Source organism: Rhinatrema bivittatum, chromosome 1 (assembly GCF_901001135.1).
Source record: "Rhinatrema bivittatum chromosome 1, aRhiBiv1.1, whole genome shotgun sequence".
Lineage (NCBI taxonomy): Eukaryota > Metazoa > Chordata > Amphibia > Gymnophiona > Rhinatrematidae > Rhinatrema > Rhinatrema bivittatum.
In genome coordinates, this window is record NC_042615.1 from 764,500,743 (window position 1) to 764,513,118 (window position 12,376).

Sequence of the window (12,376 nt, forward strand, 5' to 3'; positions counted from 1 at the left end):
GTCTTCTGTTTTAAAATATTTTATTGGTGTTTGACAAATTTGAAGAATTTTTTAAGTGTTTTTTTTTAAATATATATTCTTCTTAATAGTATGATCTTACTATTATGATTGATATCTTATATTTTTTTATTTTATTGTTTGATGTTTTAAGTGGACTGGTAGTATTCCTATTTTTCCATTGTTGCACTGAATACAGATTCTGGCTTGTTGCAGTTTATAGTTCAGTTTTTATCTGCATGTTTCTGTTTATACTTTATGGTCTCTTTATTCTGAATATGGTCTCTGTGTTCTGTATATGGTGAGGATCTGTCTGGGTTCTACATGTGTGAACAAGGTGAGGTACTTCCTAGCATATGTAGGCATCTAGAGCAGCCTGACTTGCTCTGTTTTCCTAATAAGAAGTGTATTAGTGTTTTAGGGTCTGGTGTAGTATTTGCAGTATTGCTTTCATAGGTAGGGTTGTTACTGATTGAGTGTGGCAGTCAGTGTTGTTTTCGTATGGAAGGTTTACTATATAGTATTGTAATTCAGTTTACTCATGGCTTTCTGAGAACCAAGCCACATTACAATAGGCCAAATACCAATGTTTTAAATTTTATTTATATCATCTTATTAACCATTCTTCCAGTCCGTTAGGGTCACCCATATCATTATACAATTGCAGCATATATACAATTCATAAAAACAAACAATAAATATGACAAAATAATAGTACAACATACATTTTACACATTCTTTAGGGGGTTCTCCTGCAGAGCAAAGATCTTTCAATCCCAATAGTCAAACCTCCCCACTGATAAATACAATCTGGTAAAAACCCTTATCTCACATAAAATCATGATCCTTTAAAAAACTGATTTTCATCTACATATTATCATGCCTTAGTACTTCTGTACATGTATCTTTAAACCAATTACAGATTCTGAGAAAAGAGCCAGGTCTTCACCTTCTTCTGGAAAGACCAATAGCTTTTATCATCAAGTACTATTAGAATTAACTACTGTTATTAACTGGCAGCAGGTAACAGTTGCAGATTTTTGTCTATAGATTAAACATCATCAGTTGTTAATAGGAGGCCTGCAGGGCATTTGGGAGAATGAAATAATTGTCCAACATGCAGAATCTAATTATGCCTGTCAGGCTGTTACAGAAGGAAATCAGTGCATGGTATGAATACAATATTTGTCATACACTGCAGCCAGCACCAAAAAAGTGGCATTAAGTTTCAGCAAAAGTCTACTGGTCTTAGAGATACAGTATACTTATGTTAAAATGAAAGACGGATTCTGAGCAAGCAGGGTCAGGTCATGTCACGCATATTTTCCAAGCTGAGGAAGATAATCTATCGTTTTATGCGTTCTTCCTTTCGGCATGGACGGGTTTCCTAACAGTAGCTATTTAGTGTGATAATGGCGTTTGATAATTGGACACAAACACCATTGTCACACTCCACAGCTCTGGCAGTAAGTATCACCTTGATATAAACTGCAAAAGTGTCAAGCACAAATTATTGCTTCAGGATTTATCACTGAGGGCATGAAACATCCTCCAGAGGCTTAACCTGTAATAAACAAAATAGAGCAGAATGTAAGCAGTCAGAAAGTGCACAAGGAAACATGGCCACTGGTATTTGGTTGCTAAAGAAGCTACTGTAGTCTCTGATGTGCCTCTGATCCCCTCCCTTCTGATATGAAGATTGTCTCATTTCTACATATTTGATGATAAACAATAAAGGGGTCTGAAGATGACGTACAAGTGATGGATAAGAAACAGAAAGTATGTATATGAGGATAATGGACAAAAGAAGAAATTGATGCATGAAGTGATAGGGAACTTGCAGGAATTTTTTATAGTTTTTTCAGAGGAAGAAATCATTTCTCTATCTTTTATGGAGCCAGAAACCATTCAACTTATTGAAGCATTATCCCAGACCTTCTAAACCTCCTAGTCAACAAAAATAAATTCCAATAAAATGCATTAAAGTACCATACTTTGGGAAGCCTGTGCAGTCCTCAGTTTACCATCCAGTTTTATCCTACTGTACATCCTGGGGAGAGAGTTTACAGCATGGCTTCACATAGAGTACTTTTCACAGAATAATCTTTTTTTCTCAGCATTCTCTTCCTTATGAAATCTGTAGAGGCATTATTGTGTAAAGAAGATACAAAGTTTTTTCATTCTTTTTCAATTACCCTCTTAATCCAGGAACAAATAATGCAGACCTGCCAATCAATCCTTAGGAAGAGGGCCGGCTTCTTATTTTGGATACAAAAATACATTTAACATTCTTCAGTTCTTAATTACAAAGAGAATCCTTTCATTGAGAGATGAAAGTATGTCCCTCATTCCCCTCTGAAAATATCCCTTACCTATGTTTTTAAGCATTGACACCTCTGAATTAAGCTGCCAAAGATAAAAGATGACATAAAACCTGAACCAGGATATCTAACTGCCAAGATCTGGATATAAATCTCTGTGCAGCTCAATATTTGCTACTAGATTGGATGCTCAGGGCTTTACACTATTTCTTTTGAGAATTAGATTCTTATTTGTAGTTGGTGACAGAACCTTCTTGTTATCTTCCAGGAAGTGCCATTAATGCACAACGATTTTATCTCACAGAGCGCGCCAGTGATAGATGGCGACAATGGTTGTGTCCCTGCCACAGCACATTCTGTAAAAAGTTTGACATTTTCGGTTTTGAAATCAAATAGTCAATTATTAAACTCCTCCTCCTCCTGCACATGTTTCAAACACCTCATTAACCTAAAAGGACTTCTTAGACATTTAAACCAGAACCTTCCTTCTTTTCAAAATTACAATAAGGAGAGTTGGATTTTGAGCCCTACCACACTGCACTCACCCCCAGCTCCAAATATAAATAACCATAAACCATAGCTGTACAATGAGAATACACAAACCAAAAAAATACATATCACAAATGGTCCATTAATTTTAGAACATGAAAGGTTCAGAACACTGAATTAGCTGTTGTCATTTCTTTTTTTAATGATGGGTTGATAGATGGCACATTTTGCAAGTCAGGGAATAATATATTGCTGAAAGGACAGGTATTCCCAGCTCAACAGGGGAAACGCTGCGGCCTCATTTAATGTAGGCATTCACTAGTGGGGAATCTAGAGGTCAGGACCTTATAGATGGGTGGGTGAAAGGTGAGGAGGAGGTACCAGGTGCATGTGTTTGAAAATAGCAAAGACTGAGCTGTCAGATATGGTGCATGCGATGGCAGAATTATTACTAATGTCCACTTGGCGAAAGGGAGGTGAGGATGGGGCTGCTTCCTGCTGTTTCAGCATAAAGGGTTGAAGCTATGGCAATGGCACTACCAGAAGAGATCATAGCGTGTGAGTGTGACACCCCCCCACACACACACACGCAGGTGCGCACACACACACGCACATGCACACACAAATTCATTTACAGGTTCAACAGGTCTTTGGCCAACTTACTCCAAACTATACTCCCTGAGAATCCTGATTCTTCTACTCACTGGTCCGCATGGCATATTGTCCTTGAGAAGTGAAAGAGGGACATAAAAGCACAACCCGTGCAATCGCTTTGTTCAAAGAATGAATCACCTCAGTAGACTAGGCTGATAGAGCAACCTAGGTGTCCAGTGAATTCAAGGAAGAGGAGCATCCTGTGCATGACTTCAACATCTCACTCAAAACTCTTTGACAGTAATTTTAATACCGGCATGGAGGCAACACACATAGTCCAGAGCCGCAGCCATTTTATAACTTACGTATGTACATGCATGCATGGTATAATATGGACTGAATGTGGCTACCTGTTCGCACAATTTTATATGATCACGTGCATGTGCAGACAAATGCCGCCTCTGCTGCCTAAGTGGGAAGACTTTGATAGAAACACGCACTGGTGCAATTACCAGTTTAACCACTTTGCTCCCAGTTTACCCAGGTAAGGGACAGGACTTCCTAACCACCTTATTTAAATAGTCTTCCTTTTCCCCTCTTAACCCTGACCCTTAAAACCCTATCGACATGCCTATATTTTTATGTAAAGTTACACGGTAGGGGTGTGTAAGTTTCATTCATTAATTCAGGAACGCCCAGGCCCTGCCCAGACCACACCTATGCCCCACTACATTTTGGACGTGTACCAGAGATGGGCGTGAACTCGGCCAGCTTATAAAATCCATGCATGCCAGTCCAACATATTCATGTATTTTCTACTTTTTGGAGCGCGTCACCTATTTTCCAAAGGAATTTTGCCATAGGCCCAAAATGGAACATATTTTTTAATAATGTACATTTGTGCTGATATAACCTGTAGCAAGGGTAGACAACTCTGGTCTTTAAGTGCCACAAACAGGTCTTGTTTTCAGGATATCCGCAATGAATGTGAATGTGCATGAGATATATTTTCATACAATGAAGGCAGTGCATTGAAACATCTCATACATATTCATTGTGGATATCCTGAAAACCCGACCTGTTTGCTGCATTAATGGACCAGAGTTGCCTATATCTGCCCTATAACAAGGTTTAATACTCTTTGTCGATAAATTCACCAATGCAGTGTGCATCGTGTGCTACACACTTTGAGGCTGATACTGAAGTGTGCTAATGCTTTCACAAGCAATAACAGTGCTATTAATGCACATTAATTAGCTTGAGAGTTTTAATATAAACACTCTGCTAATGCTGTAATGAGTTGCAAAAACCACTCATTACCTATTAGTCCATAGAAAACATGTTCTTTAATGCACAGACATGAACACAGATTCAGGGAGATGCACTAGGGAGAAAGGGTATGATAATCCACCAACTACCTACTCATACTCAACACCATACTATCATCCTTCACAACTCTATCATATTTATTTATTTTGCTATACAACTATATTATTTGATGCATTTGGCTGATATGTAAATATTTCTTTGTTCTATTTCTCCCCTTTCCAGATCCTAGTTAATTTTCCCTGTTTTATTGTAACTTTCTCACATCCTTATTATTGTTTTACTGTATTTGAAGTTTGAATTGGGAATATTATTTACATTGTTACTCTCTGCCTTACACACATTGTTAATTGTAAACCGGGTTGATGTGATGCTAGTCACGAAACTCAGTATAACAAAATAATAAATAATAAATAAATAAATAAATAAATAATGTCCAAATGTCATTTACATGGGCCATTAACATGTGCTAATTCAAGTGCATTAATGGTCTGTCTTAGCACTTTTAAGAACCTTGTCTTTTTTGTTGGTATGTTAGTTTAATTAATACTGATATCAGAAAGAAACTTGAAAGTTACCATTTTAAAATCTTAGTTTCTGTATACTTTATTTCTCTCTCTCTCTCCTACCTATTCTTTCACCTTAAGTATGTTAAAATCCTACAGGATACAACCCAAAAGGAATGAAAGCACCATGCAACATGTTTTATGCCTCTCCTCTGTCTCCATTCTAGAGTAGAGCAATGATCTGTTGGCAAAATAAGTCACTTTACTTATTCAGTTAAACTTGTTTACCTGCCCTACCCATCCAGTCCAGAGCAAGTTTCTTTTATCCTAGAGTTGACTGCATATTTTGGCTTCACACTGCTAAAGTAGTTTGGAATATGATGTGTAGGCCTATGCAAAGGTATGATGATGGCAAAGTACCCATCCCATGGACCGCCAATTCCTCTCCCATCGCCACAACTATGCTTTGGATATTTACACTGTATTGATGCTATTAATGTTTTATTATGATAGCATATTTTTATGATGTACTGTAATTGTACTATATTCTTTGGGAGGGAATGTTCTTATTTTAGTTATGGCGTGAGGCTTTTCACTTTCCTAATGAGAATAGGAAAGCTGGGGATCTGGGATTCCTATTATTGTATGAACCCTTCTCCCCCCACATGAATTCATGTACAACAGGTTTAATAAATCTTTGCAACAATTTCATCCACAATGAGAAATTCTGGTTCTTCTACTCACAGGGCATTGCAAGGCTTTGGCCATAGTTATTTGAGTGAAAGGCTTCTGGAATATGTTGAGATCTTTTCAAGAAGATTTTCTCCAGATACCCTCATCTAATGAAGTAAAGTTGAAAACAAGCATGCAGGCCTTTTTCGGTGCTGCACCTAAGTTATGAAAGCAGATGCCAAAAGATTTACACACAGGGCTAGATTTTAAAAAGGTTACACATGCCGGGCCTGTTTTTAAAAAAGGCCCAGCGACGTGCATAAAGCCCTGGGATGCGTGTAAGTCCCGGGGCTTTACTAAAGGGGCAAGCCGGGGTTGGGGCAGGGGCGGGGCCAGAGTCCTCCAACAGAGCGACCATTACCGTTGTGTCAGAGGATCGCGTGCCAGAGGCAGGTGCAAAACGTAACATACAAATTTTGGTGGAGGTTAGAGTAGAGCTAGGGGGGAGAAAGGTTAGGGGAAGGGTTGGGAAGGGAAGTTCCCTTCCAGGCCGCTCCAATTTCGGGGGGGGGGGGGGGGGGGAGGCAGCACGGCTCGGCACGCACAAGGTGTACAATTGTGCACCCCCTTGCGTGCGCTGAACCAGGATTTTATAACATGCGCGCGCCTGCACATGCATGTTATAAAATTGGGCGCACATGTACGCCCGTGCGCAACCTTTTAAAATCTACCCCACAGTACATGACTGTATTGTGTTTAAAAACTTCATGAGGCCAATATTCAGCTGCTAAGCAGCTTGGCTAGTTAGCTGGCTAAACATAACCAGCTAACTAGCAGGGTATATTCAGTGGCACAGTTGCACCGCTGAATATACCCAGCTATCATAAATTTAGCCACATATGTTTATACAGTTAACTTTAGGACAGTCCTACAGCGCCACCAGTTAGCTGCATAAGTTAAGTGGCTGACTGCTCCTCCCCGGAATGCAGCTAAATTCTAGCAGCATAACTCACTATACAGCTAGAATTTAGCCATATATGGCTTTTAATATTGTCAGTTAGCCATTTAGATGGAAAACTTTTCAATTATCCTCCTAAATGGCTTTTGAATATTGACCTCCTGAAGACTTGGTTGTTTCAGTCAGCATTTATTGCCATTTGCATTACGATGGCTTGCATATATTCATTACTGGTGAGCATCCTCAGAATTTAGCATGGCTCCTTTCTGGGTGTTTTACTCTTTTTGCTTTATGTGACTCCAATATAAATATTAGGGGTTAAATTTGGCCCTTTTATGTGTGTTTGTATTTACCTATCTTTTTTATTATTTGCAATATTTTATTGTTTTATGATTTGTATGGTATATTTATTGTAAATATGTATTAATGTTTTATTATGGATGTGATTTGTGGTATTCTGCAGCGCTGTGAGTAACTTATTGGAAACAGTGATTTCTAAAATAAGATAATAAATAATATATAAACATTATGGATATATTATTTTACCTGATATAAACGCCTTTGAGTTTTCTTTCCAGAGGATAAGGCACTACATAAGTGGAAATAAAGAAGAGAATAAAATATGTTTGAAAGGCTCCATGCATAGACCAGAACTATTCCACCTTCTCATAGTTAATAAAGGACACAAAAAATGTTATAGCTGAACATCCACAATATGAAAATGTGGCATATAGAGGAAGACCACTACAGATTTGGTAATTGTTTCTGTAAATGAACACTGTAATCTCTCACTAAACAAAAATGTAATTTTGGACAAAGCCCCATTAAAAAAAAAAAAAAATTCAAAAGTGTTAATATAGTATTTTAATAATTGTACCTAAGCTTTTAGTGTTACTGTGGCCATGAGATGCCTGCAGTGACATCACTGCACATCCATATAAGGAGTTATATTCCTGCAGTGACACTAGCAGCCTGGTTCCTGCTGTCACAGCACCATTGGAATCAAATACCATGTCAAAAAATATGTTTTTAAAAAGGAAAGACTGGTTTTTAAAACTGATGCAGTCTTGAAAATCACAATCTCCCCCCCCCCCCCCCCCATATGCAAATGACTGTAGGAAACATTTACAGTAACATTCTTATTTTCTTTTATAAATGCATAGCGGTCATCCTTAACATGAAGAATATTTTTAATATTTTACCATTCGGCTTAATTTCAAAGGAAATCAAAGTTGCCTATGCATCATTTAGCAAACAAAATGGCCCTCTTGGGCACATGAAAGGCCATCCTCAAGGGCTACACCCATATTTTACATCAGCAATTCACTTCCGGATACCCTCAACTCAGTACTCCAGCAGAGTGAAGACATGAATGGGAAGAAATTGAAATGAAATGATCTAAGTGCCAGTTGGGAAATGAACTACAGGCCTGGCAATTTTCAAAGCCATTTGCATGGATTCAACGACCTGGCTGAAATTGCCTTCCTCTAGCCGGCTAACAGTACATGCAGGCTTCCACTCTGTGTGTACCTTTAGTTGGCTTAAAAAGAGGCATTCCAAGGAAGGGAAGAAAGAAGCATTTCTACATGACATTTTCAAAAGTAGGCACACGATTCTTCCCCCTCCCCTCATGTATAGCAGGTGTGTCATACAGGGGTGCTCTTAGCGCTCATACTGTGTGTTCATTTTCAAAGAGATACTGTCCAGACAGCTTCTCTTTGAAAGTTAGCTACAAAATACGCACATTTACAGAACACATGCACCTTGCAATTATGCAGGCTACTGAAAATTGCCTCCTATATTTTAAAATTCTGGCTAAGGTAGAGTAGGAAAAAAAAGCCTTCATTAACTTGCAAGACAGTTTGTATGCACAATTTAAAAAAAAAAAGGCACATTTTCTGCTCAAGGATTTAATTTTAGGAAATAAAAATAACAAAAAAATATGTGCAAGCAAAATGTTCTACAGTAAAGTACTGTGGGGTTTTACCGGTTAAAGAGATAAATTTAAGAACTGGATTTGTCACTTTTCTGAAAGCTCCAGGAAACTGATTTATCGAGCATAACTGACTTGCAGGCTTTTGGCAAGGGCACAATTTTCAACCTGCCCCCATTGGTGCAAAATCTGTGCATGCTTCTTACCCATCATCCTTGCACCAATTTTCCAAAGGGAAGCATGTGAAGACTTTCACTTTGAAAATTGCTGCAGATGTGCTTTCTGTGTAGGGAGAATTTTGCCTGAAAAGTACATGCATGTAGATATGAAAATGTCATGTGCACATGTACTCCCCCCCCGACCTGAGCACACTCCCTGGAAAGCAGTCTCTGAATGTGACTGAAAGTCTCTGCACTGTGGACCAAGGCGCAGACTTGTAGTCATATGGAGAGTGGGCTATTTTCAGACAGTTGATTTAAACAGCTGAAATAGAAGATGCTTTGAAAATCTCCTTCCCTATTATTAAACAGAGGTATTTTCTCAGAACCCAGACATTTTCAAAATTTGTGTAAATTTCTAGATTTCTTTTTCAGATTAAAATGCAAGAATATCCTGCTGCTCCTTGTGAACTTGGGCAAGTCACTTCTCCCCCGATTGCTTCAGATGCAAACTATCAGGGTAATATTCAAAGGAAAATGTAAATACAAATGTAACATACTATCGCAGCAATTTTTAAAATCTCATAGACCTAAGTTAGGCACCTTTGAAAATTGCTACAATATATGCTATTGACTTGTCGTGCCAGGATTCAGAGATGCAGGAAAGAAGGGTCCCTGCATGCTCGGTGATACAGGGTGAGGGAGGAGAACATTCCCCTGCACCTTAGAAGTATTTCTGAAGGAAACAAACACACACACATACACCTGCCCCCTCCTTCTGGGCACCGGTTTATTAAATCCGGCACTGATCCTGCACCTCTTCTTTCGAACTCCATTCATCAGATAAGGCTCTTGTTTGTGCTCTTTTCCTCTAACACCATCTCCCAACTTCATTCTTTCCTGTATGCCTGAAACAGCCTTTCTGAGTTTTTGTCTCACTGTCCCTCTCTGACTAGAAGAACTGCCTACAAGTCCACCCATGTGTGGCTGCTTTTACATCTTGGCTTTTCCTGATCATAGCCTTGTTGATTTTTTTTTTCTATATTTTATTTAGATTGTAAGTGCTGCAAAGCAGGAGCTGTCTCTTATGTGTATCTGTGTACTGCTGCTAATAGTGCTACAGAAATAAGAAGTAGTAGTCGTAGTTTTAAGGATATCTAGTGGAAGCAATCCATGCAAATATACCTCATGCGTGTTAATTGTGGATATTCTGAAAACCAGGCTTGTTTGTGGCTCTTGAGGACCAAAATTGGCCACCCCAGGGCTAAGATAAACTCAACTCTACAGAACAAAAAACAGTTCAGAACACAAGAAATAAATATTAGAGTCCAAATTTAAGGACTGATCAATAAATTCATTGCACAAAAGTGCCACAATTGCATGCATCTTGCATGGATAACAAATTTTTAATTTGTGCCAATTCTAAGGCTTAAACAGAAAAATCACTCATTGAAATTAATGTGCACTAAAAAACTGCAGAAAATGTTGCAAATTGTTTAGCTTGCATAGTTTTGAAATAGCAGATGTTTTCTCCAAGGCATTAATTTGCTCCTAGGCACAAAAACTTGCACATGTTGCAGAATTGCAAAGGATGCCTCGGGACTTTTGCCCTGTTCTTAAATCTGGCCCACAATGGAGTTTAGGCGTCTCAGCAAATCTATGCACTGCCTGAAACATAAATGGGCTTAAACTAAAAAACAATTTGTAATTACATTTTTTTTTATTCTATTTCCCCATTAGCCAAAGTCGCCCTCTTTCCTGGTTTACAGATGACCATTAACCTGTGTTTTGATGCCTTTTATTGATTGTGGCATCTTGGATGCCCTCATTTATTTAGTTTGGTAACTCAGACATTTGCAATTTGAACCCCCTTCCCATCTTTTTCTCCGGTTATTGCAACAACAATCCAGAGCTGAGGATCACAGACCATGGTTCTCTTTGGAACCAGACAAAAGTGTGCCTTTGAGTCAAGCACTATATGTCAAGATTGCACTCTGTGGGGGTCTCCTCTCCTCTCCCCCCCCCCCCCCCAAGCCTATGAAGAATACCTCCACAATGTTCCCAGCCTTTCTGGGCCAGTGAGCAGGAGACAGCTCTGGGCCTCAAACTCAGGGCCCCCTGCGCACCAGTATACAGCGATGGGCCAGGAAAAAAACCATCTCCTGCAATCCCCCTCTACATCTCTCTGTCAACAGCTTGCAAAAGCTGGTGAGTACGGCATAAGACGAAGACACCAGAAAAATAAGGGCAATCACGCTTCGCTAGCAAAAGATGAAAAGAAGCATTCCACCATCTATATACATTCTTCTATGCATCTCTCCCCATAGCTAAGATCCAAGGGATTCCTGACCACTGTTATGCACAATGGACTACAATACACAATTGGTGGAGGGGGCTCCCGGCTACTGCTTGCTAAATTATTTTATGAAGGCAAAGGGCCTGGCACCATGAGGAGCAGAGCTGATGGGAGAGCCACTTGATAAGAAATTGGCCTCACAGTGGTATTACAGTATAAAAATCTGCCCCTCACAACCAGATGGCCGACCATTAACCCGATGCCTTTAGTTGGTTTTATTTCCATAAATGCATTAATAAGAAATCTAATTTCCCAAAGCTCCGTACTTTTCTAATGTGAAATGCTTTCTTAATGCTTGCGTTTGTCTAGGGATCACTTTTCAGTACTGCCAACCCTTTCTCACCTTCCTTCCCTGTACAAAAAGAAGAGAGCCGTTAATTTCACTCACTTGAGACACATCTACGGAAAAACACTTACCATCAAAGCAATAGCCACACACTCCTTTTCTCACTAAGAACATTCCTGTCAAAGTTCAGTTACTGCAAGCTGAAGCTCTTCCAAAGCACAGGATTATTTTTTTTTTTTAATTTAGCAAGCTTCAGTCCAGTGAACTCACACCAGCAGGATCAGGAAGGAGTCCAGCGCCTCTCATTCAGCAGGATCTGCTTCCTCTCCCTTTATGGGATCCCAAAGGGGCTTTTAAGTAAATAATTGATGATTCTCTTTCTGATAAGTCACATTAAAATATTGATTAGTGGAGGTGGCTCATCATCCACTGAGCTGGAGCCACCTCTAGTCAAACAATATGCCAAAAAAAAAAAAAAAAACCCCAACTTAATTCCAGTGCTCTCTGGGTTGTACCTGGGAGGGAGAAGCAAATTGTATTATCGCTTTGTAATAGATAATGGAGTAAATAAGGACCCGGTGAGTCACTTACTTTGAAACATTGACTAGACCTGTGCTCTCATATCAATGTCTTCCAAATAATCATCAACTGCTGTGTAAGTTGAAAAATAAAGTTTTCAAATTGCCATTAATCTTGAGTTTTGATTATGATATGAAGCAAAACTTGCAGTGAGGTTTGTTGTTTTTTTTTAATATGCCAGTGTTTTCTTGGGTCAAGGTT

At 39.0% G+C, this 12,376-nt stretch overlaps 1 long non-coding RNA gene across 1 annotated transcript; it reads right to left on the reverse strand.

Moving 5' to 3' along the window:
* Positions 1-578: 578 nt before the first annotated feature.
* Positions 579-11,886, reverse strand: LOC115077239. Its single transcript, XR_003852973.1, has 3 exons — positions 11,728-11,886; positions 7,410-7,452; positions 579-1,561 (listed from the first exon to the last, which is right to left on the reverse strand). It is a non-coding gene; the product is annotated as an uncharacterized LOC115077239 (long non-coding RNA).
* Between the last annotated feature and the right edge of the window lie 490 nt (positions 11,887-12,376).